Source organism: Peromyscus eremicus, chromosome 2, assembly GCF_949786415.1.
Source record: "Peromyscus eremicus chromosome 2, PerEre_H2_v1, whole genome shotgun sequence".
Lineage (NCBI taxonomy): Eukaryota > Metazoa > Chordata > Mammalia > Rodentia > Cricetidae > Peromyscus > Peromyscus eremicus.
Genome location: NC_081417.1, coordinates 37,933,450 through 37,948,849, shown reverse-complemented (window position 1 = coordinate 37,948,849; position 15,400 = coordinate 37,933,450).

Genomic DNA, 15,400 nt, shown 5'->3' with positions numbered 1-15,400 from the left:
AAGTCACCCACTCTCACAGTACATGTTAAGTAAATGGTAGGAAGTGAAAAAATACACCCTCCTGGCACATAGCAGCATTTCTATGCTGTTTTTTTCTGACCCACATTCCTTTTCCCTTTACCACATAGCTTTATTTTTCCTCTCAACTTCTGAAAAATAACCTTTATCCTTGCCTGTTTGTATCCTAAGAGTAGAGTTTTAGTTTGTTTTGATTGCTGTTTCTGTTTTTGAAATCAGTTTTTAAGTTGTTGTAGCCCAAGCTTGTTTAATGTTATTTAGTTGCTAACTTGATGATTTTTAGAAATTTCCAGATTATCAACTATTCCTACCCCAGAATACTGATTTCACAGCACTGACACACTTTCTTTTATTTTTTTCCACTTAGTGTTTTGGGGAGAAGCAAAACTAGATTCCACTCACTTCAGAATGCATCTGCATACTCACACTGTTCCTGCTCTGAAGGTCCATCCATCTCTCAGGATCCAGCAGTTGGAGAAATCATTCCTCACAGTTCTGAGTAAGACTCCTGAGCTGGCTGTGAACTTGACTAGACTTTGAGAGATGAACGTGAGTATGCAAGTTGGAGTTAATAATCAAGATCAGGCAGGGCTGGTGTTAAGATGACCAGAAAATACAAAACTAAGCCTTGCCAGGACAGTGATGTGGGGACTATTTATTGTTGCTCTGCTCTCCTGGGTAATGTAACCAGCTCTAAGTCCATCTTTGCTATTAACAGTGCCTTGATAGGGAAACACATGAATAGGTTAAGACAAAAGCTGAGCAGACAGCAGGATAGGAATGGAAATGAACAAAGCAGGGTAGTGCCCAAGAAATACATTGCCCCAGGAATGCCTTTCAACCTTTGCTAAACCCTTCCTCCACAAAGACTGAAAGCTCTGCTTCCATTTTCAAAATGATTTCAGTTCTAAGTTCAAATTAGAGCTCAGAAAAGCCTCTCCTTAGAGATTCCTATCATCATGATGTATTTACCTTAAAAGTGTCTTATGAAAAAGAAACTAGAGTCTCGGTGAATATGTCCGGTTCATATTCATGAAGATGAGAATGTCTCCATATGTTATGCTCATTAATGAAAACAAATCTCACTGTGTACATTTCTGGTTTATGAATGGCATCCTAATTGACAAACTAACACATTACATGTAAATAGTGAATTCTTTCTAGAGAGTTGGACAGCACTGTTTAGATGGTAACAGTCCTCTGCTGTTGTTGGATGTGGTAGTATAATGAGACATCAGGTGAGTTAGAGCACTCTGTGACAAAGCTCACCTTCCACCTTCAGAAGGTGGTGCTGTGCCTTGGACAGAGCACAAGAGATCTGACTCTAGCCTTGGGCCTCCACCAGGTAGAGTCAGATGATTTGAAGCTCGGCCTTTTGTGTGCTGAATCAGAGAGTTGGACCAATCAAGTCATTCCTAAGACACTTTCACATACCTCATACTTTAGAGGCCACATACCCAGCATGTAGGGTTTCGGCTCTAGGGGATCAGTACACTTTGGGGCTAGAAGAAGTAAAGTTGAGATATGTGAGGCCCTACAGGAAAGAGCAAGTGGCTTAGTTTGGCTAGACAGGAAGACTATGTGGACACTGTTGGGATGTGATGATTGGAAGCAACCTTATTTGGCTAATGTGCATTGCGTTCTCTGGGTGGAAGATACGATCCAAGTACAAATGGAACAGAAGATACCACAGGTGATATTTCCTTAGGAAGCATTTTTTTAAAAAGCAGAGTTGCTGTTGTAGTTAGTCATTAGCATGGAGAATATAAAATGGGAAGAGCTAATCAAGTTTGGCAGTGAGTTGTCCTTGAAAAGGTTCTGCTTCAGTGGAAATAAGAAGGTTGATGTATGTCAGCCAGGCACCATTGAAAGGCTCTTCCAAGTCCCTGCTTCCCTAATCCTCTGTATCCTCCATGGTGGCCCAGCTGTCTTCTGTGCCCTTCATGGAAGAGTCCCCCACAGTCAAAGCAACTGAAAAAGATGTATTTTTGCTCCAGGAGATTATATGCCAGACATATCATGACATTTCTTCAGTTTTAAACATAGATAAATACTGTCTAAGAAGCATCTGCAAAATTCAATAAACAAGGCAACAGCTTGTTCATTCAAACCCAACCAATATTTGTAGAATTAATTCATTTTAAAAATGATAAAGTGGCTTCCAATTGTGTGTTCAGTGCTTGCTGACAGATTATGGTGAGGAAGGTATTCACTTTAAGTTATGGCATTCTGTAGCAAAGTTTACCTGTTATGATAAAAAGGTTATAGTTGCAGGCTATCCTATTAAGGGAATTAAGTTAGAGACAGAAAAACAAATATTGAAGTTTTTTTTGCTCATTTGTTGATCCTAGATCTTATATAGATACATAAAATCATATCTGTGCATATTACATGAAAGAAAGGAAACACTCTAGAAGAACAAGGAGCACTAACAGAAGAAGGAGAGAAAGCTGATTTGGGGTATGCAAGAAAACAGTGTCAAAGGATATTATATACTTGTATTAAGATGTCTGTATGAAACTCAGTGCTAAGTATAATTAATATACACCAATAAAAAGGATTTACCAGTTTGAATATATAATGAGAAAAATCTAATGTTTTACAAGCAGAATAGAAATGATGAGAATCATTGGAAGAGGTCCGGGCTATATGGGAAAAGATACATGGTAAGAGCAGGAGAATTCCTGAGAGCCCTAGGAACTGATGTGATGAGTATGTTGAAGACATGTTGGAGAGAGAAGAGGATGGCAGGCAAACCTCAGCATAAAGGTGTCTAGAGTGTGGGAAAGTGATATTAAAGCATCTTAAAGAGGAGAGCTTTGGAAGATGGCAAGTTTTTAGGTATGGTCATGCGAATGGGAAACTAGAAGAAACTGTGGGGTGGTAAGGCTGATTAAATTCTGACATGTGTGCTAAGTCATCAAGCATGATGATAGGGATAGATGTGGTGTGAAATCTTTAAGCTATATATGAATATTTTCAAAAATATGTAGGACCAAATAGCAAGCAAAACTCAGTAATAGGGACCATGGAAGGATCATATGTAGGCTACCATTAAGGCAAGGTCATGTGAAGATGGGATGAAGGGTGTGAAAGTGTGATGTAAAATGAAATATAATGGAATGGAAAGAAATGACTAGGGGCTGAGAAGAACAAAGACAGATTTGGAAATCCAGGGATTAGAATGAGAACATGGAGGTAACAAAGGATCACGTGCAGGTAATGTTTAAGGAAGAGGATGATTAATAACCAGAGGAAAGGGTCTTGGTCTTAGTTTATTTTAAAATACTCTGTAACTTGGATATAGTCATTTCCCTCTTAACACAGACAGCACTCAGTTATGTCTGAAGCCTGATAATAATCTCTGTGGATGACTTGCTATCTTAAAGGATATGCTCTCTTATGGGGAAAGATGGCAGAGATAGGCAGGAGTCATGGAGACACACTCAGAAGTCTTCTTTGGACATCAAAACAGGCTGTGGGCAGAGAAGTGACATCCTACTTAAGGAATGCCAGCAGAGTCACTGTTGAGAGTAACTAGATTTGTTGAAATTAACAGAAGTGTAGTCGTTTCCATCACTGTGATGAAATACTGAGATAATAAACTTAACAAAAGGAAAGGTCTAATTTGGCTCACAGTTCCAGAGGTGTCAGTCTGTAGTTGCTTTTCAGGTCTAACATGTACTATACTACAGTGACAGCATGTAGCATAGGAAGTCTGCTCATGTCATGGTGGCCAGAAAGCAACGAGAGAGACAGAGTTCTAATACCCTTTCTGTGGCATGTCTACAGTGGAAAAACCCCTTCCAATAGGTACCACCTCTAAAAAGTTTTGTTAACTCTTCACTCAACATTGGCTGGCAGCTAATCTTTGAACACATGGACATTTGATGTACACTCATACAGACTACGGCAGATTTACCTGGTTAGGATTCAGAAGTGACAGCATTTGTAGCTTGGAGCTGGAATGACATCCAAATGGGTCAGTCACTGCTTAATGGCTAGTTTGGGAAGTGTGTTAGAAGTGAAAGATAAATGGCCACACACTTAGTTGTGTACATACAACACTTGAATCGCTCAGTAATGGGAAGTCATCATGTTGATATCAGATTCCTGGCTCTTTTGTTGAGAATATCTAAAACCTTTTCAAGTGTGGCCTCTTCTGATTTAATGATAGGGTAACAAAGAGGAGCATGAACAGATATATCTGCAGCTATGAACACATTGAGAACCAAGTGTTCATTAGGTGCCAGCCTGTTAGAGTTTACTTACTGAATATTATATGTATCTTAGGGAAAAACTATCTTGCCTCCGGTAGAACATGAAACCTGAAGTGGACGCACTACCTCTTTCTCCAGACTGATTTTGACAGTACTCTGAACAGTCTGGTGTAAATAGGGAGGATGGCAGCCATGTCCTAAAGCAGATAAATACACATGCATGTTAAAGGCTTTCTTCATAGAAATGAGCAGAACACAAAAGAGTTGCATTTATAAGGCATCATTTGTGTTCAGTAATTATTATTTGTGCTCAGTGTATCTTTCAAAGAATGGAAATTTCAGAGTAAAACAAGCTAAGAAAACATATTCAGTGGGCTGAAGATAAGAGAAGGGGAATAAGGAAAAACCTGAGATCACAATCGACCTTTTAAACCCAATAAAAGTCATTGTGCTAAGTAAAGGCTGAATAATAATGATGCGCTTCCAGAGGCCAATGACATCATACCATCAACAACACATACGACAGACTAGGGGCACAGGTCAGGCCTGCTCTGTGGCCAGTAATTTTCTGTTGGCAATCCTCATGCAAGATAATGTCATAATTTTATTTCTCAGTTGTAGATCTTCTGCGTGAATCATTTAATACAATGATCTACTCAGTTCCTTCTGTAAGCTAATCAGTCCTTTACATAATACAAGGGTAATATGTGGTAACAGAACATTAATATATATCAAAATAAAACTAATATATTTGATATATTGATATATATCAAAATAAAACTAATTTTTCCTAATTAGGGATAAATTTACAACTTTTCAGCTTCCTTTCACATTATAGTTGTGTGAGGTTTATCTGTTCAAACAATAATAACTATGTACAGTACATTATCTTTTATTTATTAAGAGGCACATAGAGTGGGAGGGGCAAGGGCAAGGAAAACCCCTTAAGAGAGATATCAGTCCCTTTTTCTCATCAGGGACCTTCCATCCCAGGTTTGTTTGTTTGTTTGTTTGTTTTTTTTTTTTTGGTTTTTCGAGACAGGGTTTCTCTGTGTAGCTTTGCGCCTTTTCCTGGAACTCACTTGGTAGCCCAGGCTGGCCTTGAACTCACAGAGATCCGCCTGGCTCTGCCTCCCGAGTGCTGGGATTAAAGGCGTGCGCCACCACTGCCCGGCCCATCCCAGGTTTTAAGTCAAACTCTTCCAAGGTCAAGCTAGAATAGCTTGAAGTAGAATGAAGATCTGTGTCAGGAGGGGCCCTTGGCCTTCCTGGAATAAGGTGAATATGTGACATCCAATGTTTCAATTTTGTCCAAAAAAACTTCCCCAACATGGTAAGAATAGTAATTGTTTTCCATTGCTATAACAAAATACCTGAGACTAAGGTACTTGTATAGTGAAGGGGTTTATTTAGCGAGCAGTGTTAGAGACAGAAAGTCCTAGATTGGCAAGTACGACCCATGTGACCTCTAATGAGGTCCTCATTAGGTAGATCATAATGATATCATCACACCATTCAGAGAATTACACAGCAAAACAGGAAGCCAGCTAGTGGTTAGGGGATACTTGTACAGCATTCACATTTGTGGGATATAACTAATAACTACCCACAATAGCTATCATAATAATTACCTTAATATCTACACAGTGTCCTAACCACTACTCACTAGGTCCCACCTTTTAAGTATTTTACCTCCTTAATATGGTCACTGGAGACCAAGCCTTTAATATATGTGATCTTTGGGGGTCAATCCTATTCTAAACTGTGGCACAACCTCAACTCCTTATCTGTATTAAAACAATTCTATGGAAATATTTATAGATAAAATTTTTCCCATGTATTTAATTTGTATAATTCCTTTCCCTCTTTCTTAATTAATTACTTAACACATCCTTCTAGATGTAAATAAAGCTCATTTCCTCAACCTTAGAATTTAGCAAAAGAGAGTGGCTGAAGATATTTCCATCCTAGGCTTTCTGTCTCTCAGTTTTTATCAGCTTCTTGATAATTTGGGTAAAAACTCAAGTGGAAAAACCTAGCAAACATAGAAGGTTATAGTGAAAAAACCTTAGGTTTTTCTTTGATGCATTACTAATCTTTGATTTTGAAGCTGTGTTAGCCTAATGACTTTATAATGAAAATCTCTTCCAATTTCTGTCAGATCTTAACAATGCTGGTATTTTTTATGGTTCACAGAAGATAGTGCTATTTCCTACATAAGCTGGAGTGTAATTGATTCTCACCAATCATTTTGATACTAAAGACAAAACTCATTGACTTAATCTCCTTCCCACACCACCCCTGGCACCTGTCTTTTAAGTTGCTATTTATTTTAAAGTCTTTGGTAAATCCAAGAAAACTGTTTTTCAGGCAGGAACGCTAATATGTACATTAGGTTGGTGTGTTTTAGAAAGATAAATAATTCTTCACTAAACTTTGGTTTTTATCCAAGAGTTATTTCTCCATGAAACAATGACCATTTAATACTTTTTTATTAAAAAAATCTTCCTGTAATATATCAGGACCTTTAATATGGTTTATTACTGCAGAAAAGGGTCAGTTTAAAAAATCTTCATTTAACCTCCTTCTGAATATTAAATTATACAATATCTTTCTTCCTTTGAACTTAAAAATGACTGCAGAGATGAGTAAAGGCATGCATTTGGTTCAGAGCATGAGTTTTTCATTCACAAGGTACGATCTGTCTACATTCTCTACATGGTCTCATCTTGGGAAGTGGGTAATACTGGGCACCCAACAGGCTTGTGAGGGACGAATCCATAAAGTAGATTTCTAGAGACCATAAGGTCCCTGGGGGCCAAGATGTATTAAATATTCAGCTCATCAGTGCATAGGGCCTTCCACAGACTTTAACTCTGTATTGGTTGAGACCTTTTACTTTGTAGCTGAAATATTTGCTTTTTCCCCCGCCCTGTTTAGCTTCATGTATAAAATTGGAATGAGGGCTGGGGAAGATGTCTCAGAGGGAAGACATGCCTATAGGCAGGCCTGATGACATGAAAGACATCCTCAGATCCCACAAGGCGGCACACACAAATTAATAAATAAAATTTAAAAGTAGCATCATGTGATAACAATTTTGGAAATGAAAATAGGGTAGGAAAAGTGACTCTAATATGAAACATTTAAATAATAGAATATTGCAAATTTTGTGATATATTAACTCTGATAGTATTCACTCTGTTAATTTAACAAAGTGTCTATTGTTAGCTTATAAAAAGAAAAGGTTCATTCTGACTCACAATTTTATATACTCCAATCTATCATTGAGTGGACACATTGCTTTCTAGGCCTCTAATGGGGGTGACAGATAGCAATGTCAAATAAAGTATGGTAGAACAAACTATTCACTTTATGGTTAGGAAGCAAATTAGAGAATGTGTCTGGAGTCTCACGGTCTCCTTTGAGACATTTTTCCTCAGTGACCCAAAAACCTCACAGAAGGCACTATCTCCAAAAGTTTTACTTCCAATAGGACTATTCTAGGTATCAAGCCTTCAACACATGGATCACTGGAGGACATTGGACATCTAAATTGTAGCAATGACATAATCATGTTACATATTAGTATAGTTATACATAACACAATAGCATTATGGTCAATAATGAAATATGTAGATAGTTCAATAAGATTTTATTGTATAGTGATATCTTATCCATCTTGCATAAAGAAACTATAATGTTCACATAATAATGAAATTATTCAGTGATGCACTTCTCAACATTTGTTCCTGTCATCAAATATCACATGACTAATTATGTTAATAAAAGTATGCATTTTATTATACATGTATAATGGGATATTTTACATCAATGTATTTTTGTTGAATTTACTACCCAATGGTTTCTCATAAGTTAACTGGTATTAATTAGGTGAAATTTCCAGTTCATAACCTATATGTTGCAACATTTAACGTTTCCTAGTAACAAAATTTGGAATACCATCAGAAGTTTCCCTTTGTTTCTCTTCCACTCTGCTTGGAGGCTCTGGTGGCAACAGCAAAACTGTGGCTCCACGGTGGCCAAAGTGCTGTCGGAGTGTCCCAAGAAACATTTTACTGAAAAGAGTGTTCACTAAGCATTCTAGAGGAAGGCTGTCCCAACAACACTCTCCATGCAGACCCTGTCACTTCATTGCTGGGGGCCAAGGAGAACAAATGCTCCGACTTTAAGGTCCAGCTTTCCTAATAAGGCTACCCAACCTCTAGGCTGCTAAGTCAGACTCTGCAGTCACTTGTTGAGGCAAGTGACAATTTGTTCATAACCAAAAGAAATCAGAGCCCAAGCCACATCAGTTTGATGAAGTCTTTGTTTACTTTGTTCTCATTTTCCCGTTCAGGAAGGAAGCAAAAGAGTCCACAGATCAAAACGTTTGCTGGGTGTGGTGGTACATGTTTGTAATTTCAGCATTGTAAAAGTAGAGGCTGGAAGATCATTGCCACATGTTTGCTGCAAACCTGCTCTGTTTAGCGAGCTCCAGGCTAGCCAGTACTACAACAATGAGACCATGTCAAAAACAGAAATCTAAAAGTGATAAGCAGCCCTGAAACTGAGTGGTGGCTTTCATGAATGAATGAATATACAGAATGGGCTCATTTCAAACCCTCAAGTTATATTTCCTAAGAATGCAAACCTAAACTGTCCAAAATTACCCTCTCTCTGCAGCTCGTTTTCAGGGAGCCTGTAGCAATGTTCTGAGAAACAGAAAATACTTTCATTTGACTTCAAAAATGAGGGCAATTGAGCTAAAACTTGTCCATGCTTTGGTACCCAAGACACTTAAGCCACCACAATGAACCCATCTATCAAGGGTCCATCTACAAATGACAAGACGGGACCTTCCAACACAAGGTTCAAGACAACTTCTGGTGGCTGCTTTGAGTCTTCTGTTGCTGGAAGACAGCCAGTTCCCCAGAGTATTACCCCGAGGGGCCTGGAATTAAGAGTCTGTTTCTCTACAAAGCAGGGAGTGTTTGTCATTGACTTAAAGCAGCACTCCAAATTCAAAGCCAAATGTTTGCTGAACTATTGTAAATAAGAGCGGAATGGCAGCATCCTTGTGTGCTACCAGATTAACACAGAGGAACGTCAAGAGTGAGGATGCTCCTAGGGCAGCAAACTCTGGGCAGTTTGAATGAAGGCAAAACCCTGAAAAAAAAAAAAAACTGGAAATGACTCTGTTGTTGGGGGGAGGAGCAGCGGGGGGAGAAAGTCAACCACTGCTGAAACCAGTTAAAGTTTGTGCAGCTGTGGAGAGCAGAATCCCTGGAATACAGAATGCTGAAAAGTTGAATAGGCTGGAGGCTAATCAGAAATCCCTTATATCCAATAAGTTGTCAATCCATGCTGATTCTGCACCCAAGGCTGATTTCATCACTGTCCTGACTCTGTGCCTTACCTGAGTCAAGCTTTAACTCCTCGCTTGAATTACTGCTTCTAATTGAGCAAGGCTGGCTTAGAGGCTGGCTTAAAATTGAGTCTACACCTGACTGCTTGATGGATACTTCTGAAATATCTCATTTACTTTCCTGATAAAACTCATTTTGAGTGTGCTCTCCAACTGTGATGAAATGAACCCAAATTCTTTAGTGCCTAATTTTAAAACAGAGAAGCGTATCTGTTTCTCACACAGTGCAATGAAAGTTCCCAGAGACACCAAGGGAGCGAAAGGATAGACGGAGTGAAAGAAAAGCTGCCTCCCAGGCTCCTTGCAGTGCATGAACTTGCGGGCTTCAAACCAACACTGATGTGGAACTGTGGGAAATTTTTGAAGGAGGCACATAATGGCATTCTTCCTCTGCAGCTTCTACAGTGTCCTTTCTGGTCTGAAATAACATAGTTGTAGGAAACTTCTGTCATCATAGGACAGCAAATTTTGTAATAGATGCAAATACTTCTAACTGCTCTACAAATCTCCACAAATTGGACATCCATCCCTTTTCAATTTGTTTAGACTTTGTCATCGATGACTCTTTTATTTTCTTAATTTTTAAGAAATTTAATTTGAATTAAAATATAATTCCACCATTTTCTGCCTCCTTTTTCCTCCTTAACAACCATTCTCATTCCCTCTTTACTCCTGCTAAGATTCATGGCATTTTCTTTGTTTATTTTACACACACACACACACACACACACACACACACACACGCACCATGCTGAGCCTGTTTAGTGTTGGTTGTATATGCATGATTTCAGGGTTGACCCCTTGCTATTACATAACCAATTATAGGACTCATCTATTGGAAAGACTAATTCCTTCTCCCTCAGAAGTCATCAGTTGCCTGTAGACTAGGGTTGGAGTTTCCTGAGATTTTCCCCTTCCATGTTAGCCTGTCTATTAGTGTTTTCAAAACAAGTTTGGGTCTTGTTTTGGCACCCTTATTGTTGCAGCATCTGGGGAAATCTTTTCTCTCATTTCTAGGAGAAAAATCTCAAGGCAGACTTCCTAGTTCTTCGGATCTTACAATCTTTCTAGCCGGAGCCTTAGGTGCAGAAGTTGCTCTGTAGATGGGCACCCTGGGAGTCAGTTGTTCTCTGTATTTTGATCATTTATACTTTCTCCAGTGGTCTCTGTCTGCTACAATGAGAAACTTTTCACTGTATTTCAAATAGAGTTGGGATTTTGCAAAAAGTTCCACCATTTTGTATACACATGTTTCTATTATTTAAGAGCTCTGGAGCTAGTAGAGAACCTGAATCCCAATCCCGACTCTTCTCTTTTGCAGCTTGGGAACATCAGTGAATATTTAAGTCTTAATTTTTTTTTTTAAGAAAACCAGAAGCACAAATTGGCACATATATTGAGAATCAAAGAGGATTTTTCATAAAAGCACTAGAATGCATAACGTTTGTTTCTGAGTCAGACAATTAATCAAGTGTGGGATTGTAGCAGATGCTCTGCAGAAACGAACCGTACCATATCTTCCGTGATCTACAAACAAATGTGGACTTTTCGATATCCCAAATCTCAGAGAGTCATTTGTCTTTACCAAGAACAAGGACAAATTCAGAAATACTTGATAAGGGAATTTCAGCTTTATTAAAAATGTTTGCTAATACTATAAGCCAATGGTCTGTGTGTTCTTGCTACAGTTTCTGTTACCAGTAGAAGTCATGCTTGTTTCTGAACTTTCGGAAAGGTCATTTTCTCTATTAAAAATGTTTCAAATACAACCTGGCTAAGTGGTGTAGACTCTAATCCCAGCTACTTACATACCAAGCTGGAGCAGAAGGATGGCAAATTCAAGGTCTTCCCAGGCAATTTAGTCAGACCTGACTCAAAAAAAGAAAGGGGTAGGATGGGGAGGGGAGGGTTTCAACTATTGTTTAATTGGCTTATAAGTAGTTTTCATTAATAAAAACTATACTGCTTCTAGTAGATGTACAATTCAAACATTTAGTTAATTCGAAGATCTTTGAAACTTTATTTGACAATTTAAAGTGAAGAGGTATTAGACATCTTTGGCTGGAAATGCATTTGATGATTATAGTTAGTACAAGTTAATTTGATTAAAAAATATTGCTAACTTGCCTAGGGTCTTTTTACTTAAAGGCAAATGACACTCAGTTTTTATAATAAGAATGTAGCCCAAGTGGAACTTTTTCCATTATTATTTTAAAATTATGTTTAATTTGCTCACAGCACCGGTGTGGAAGACGTTCCCTGTATGCTTCAGCCTGGTGATTTGTGCCGTTGTACTACACAACGCCACAAATCTTTGGCATTTTCTTTTGGCGTTGTCTTTTCTGTTTTTTTTTTTTTTTTTTTTTTCATTTGTCTATCTGTCTGTCCTCATCAACTGAAGAACCACACCGATTGCTGTTATTTAGGTTCTAAAACACTCAGTGTTGCTCTCAGCTGGGCATCAAAAGGCAAGAAATATCATGGCCCTTATCCTGGATACAGAGCAAGGTGTCACCACAAGAACAGAATTGACGCCCAGCCCAAGGTCCTAGGAGGGTGCTCTTTCCCAACAGAGACCCTGCCTCCCCATTTCTGTGTGTTACTCTGTCCCTGTTGCTCTATCAGCCTGTCACAGTATTTGTTTTCCTGATCTCTCTGGGGTTTGAAGTTGTGGGGTAGCCTCCTCTTTGAGATGACTTTAAAGTTGACAAGGGTGTCAACTGTTTCAAATTTTACCTAAGAGGAAATCTTGAGATGCGTCCCCAGAAGTGATTCCTCACCAGTCTTCATCTACTTGCTTCCTTTCCTTATCAAGCTCAGCTCTCACAGCACAAGAATAGGTTCAAGAGTTCCCTTATGACTGCAATTTGGTTTCCTGTGGTTTTAGTTATGTACATTCAACCATGGTCTGAAAATATTACATGGAAAATATAGAAAAAGATAATTCATAAATTTCAAAGTGTGCAATTATAAGCAGTACAATAAAGCCTCATATAGCCCCACCTTGTTCCATCCAGTAGGCAAATTATCACTTTGCACAGGTATTCTCTCTGTATGAGCAGCACAGAGCTGTTTAGTAATCAGATAGTCTGTCACAGTATCACAGTGTGCACTATTATGCCTGTAGCATCCTAACTCCACATCACAATGTCTACATCATTCTCACTTCACTTTACCATGTAGGGTTTGTCTCATCTTCCATCCCCACAAGAAAGAGGGTGAGGCATTCTAACTAGATATTTTGAGAAAAACAATATATTCACACGACTTTTACTATAATATACTGTTATAATCATTCTATTTTGTCATTAGGTAATCTTTTACTGCACCTAATTTATAAAATAAACTTCAGCATAGATAATATGTACAGGCACAAACTTAGTATACATAGGGTTTAATACTTTTCTTGGCTTCAGGCATTCCCTGGGAATCTTAGAAATGTGTCTCTGGATGACAGAAATTCACTGTGAATAACTCCACACTTTTTACAGAACCAGGTACTTCTCTATGTTTCTATCTCTATAGAGAATTTCACTCAATACTGAGGCTTGATATCTTGTAGTAACATCGTATGTAGATGTAGACAGATTCTAACTACCTATGTTTTTCTTATGTCCTCTCTTGGTGCCTTATATAATGACTTCATGGTTTTCTATTTGAGTATTTAAAATATCCACTCTGAAGTCATTTTCTTCAAATTTATTCTAAATCCTATTATTAAAACTCTCTCTTTAAAACATAAAGATTCACTTGCAAGTCTCCAAATAAAAAATAATGTCTTTTCATTGCCTTTTGAATTAGAGTGTTTTCATTCGTAAGCAAGACCTTTATTTTATTCAAGTATGCTAAGCAAGCATTCTGCCACTGACCTACATCTGCAGCCCAAAGCCTTCAGTCTCTAACCTTCCACTGGTTTTACTAACACCCTAAACCCAGATCAGAGTCAACAGTGTCCTTTGATGGACAGGCTCTGTTTCCCCATTCTTATTCATTTAAGCACTGGTATTTCTCACCTCTATCTGATAAAACACTTGTCCAACATCCGATTCTCCATGAAGCCTTTTTACTAGGTTTTCCCCTCTTCCAAATCCCTGTAGCTTTGGGTTTGAGGCTTATGGCATCAAGTCTGTACCTCTCTTAGCTGTATTGGCTCATATACCCTGTTAACACTACAGCATCCCAGTAATCCCAGGAGCATCACTGTGACTTCTCCAGACACTTCTATCAGCTTCTGATACCCTAGCATGCACCAGACCAGTGGTTCTCAACTGTGAGTCATGACCCCTTTAAAGGTAAAAACAACCCTTTCACAAGGGTCAACGAAGATTCTTGAAAAACACAGATATTTACATTATAATTCATAACAGTAGCAAAACTGAAGTCACGAAGTAGCAAGGAAAGTAATTTTATGGTTGGGAGTCACCTCAATATGTGGGACTATATTATAGGGTCACAGCAGCAGGAAGATTGAGAACCACTGGACTAGACAGACGTTTGTTCATGAAAGCAGCTTCTACCACATCCTTTACTGCAACAGAGTGTTAATTTTTGAGGCTTCATTTTATTTATGTTAAATAGTGCCTTGTTTGTTAGTCAAAGGTAAACAATTCTAGCCATTCACTTGGGGGAGGGAATGGACTCCAGAAGCAAACCAAGGCGAAGATGGAGATCTTGGCATCTGAGACACAAAGCAGAGTTCTGTAGGACTCATGAATACCTCAAGATCCAACCCAGAGACAAGTCTCACAGTTTAATGCCGTGATCCTTGGTCTTAGGAATGTGTCATTAAATGAGACCAGAGTTTGTTGTAAGGTTTATCCTGGATATGAACTTCTTGCACTCAGAAAATGATGCCTCAGGTATGGAAGTCTGTCATGCTGAAAACTTGGACGGAAACCAAAAGGGCCAGTAAAAAGCCTTGGCACCAAGGTCCCTGCCCTCCAGCTCTTCTGCTCTCATGACTAATTTTCCCCCAAAGCAAGTCACAGAGACCACAATTCCTCATCCCTACAACAAATCACAGAAATTAGAACCCTTTTCGTCAAGTAAGCTACCGAGACGATAATATTCCTTTAGCCTTTCCTTGACTTTCTGAGTTGCAGCCAGCCACAAAGAACCTCCTCAACCCACCATGTCTGATCACAAGACTCTCCTTCCAGAAGAGGCACTGCTCCAGCCTGAGAGGAAGGGGTAATAGAAAGAAAGGTCTAGAAGACTTTGCAACAACTGGCCTTGTTAAATGTGTGCCATACTAGATCAAATCTATGTCCAACTACAAAGCTTAAGCATAAAAACTAGACAGTTTGGGGCGCACAGAAGATGGTTCAGCAGTTAAGAGCACTTGTTGCTCCTTCAGAGGACCTGAGTTTGGTTCCTAGCATCCACATGGTGCCCACAATCATCTGAAACATCAGTTCTAGGGTATCTGATACCCTCTTCTGAGCCCTGTGGGCACCAGGTATGTATGTGGAGTAGATACATACATGCAGGCAAAACACTCATACATATAAAATAAAATAAATAGATGTTTTAAAAGGAGTAGACAGTTTCCTCTGGTTCTTCATTCTGTTTCTCATAAAACAGGGCTCACATAAATTCACTGTACATATTTTGTTGCTTTTGACTAGTCTTCTGTTCCCTGTGACTATCATAAAGGTCAAAGAAAGGCATTGCAGCTTGCCATTCCAAACTTTTACCTGGACAGTGAAAAAACTGGAGTCTCATCAGAGGTCAT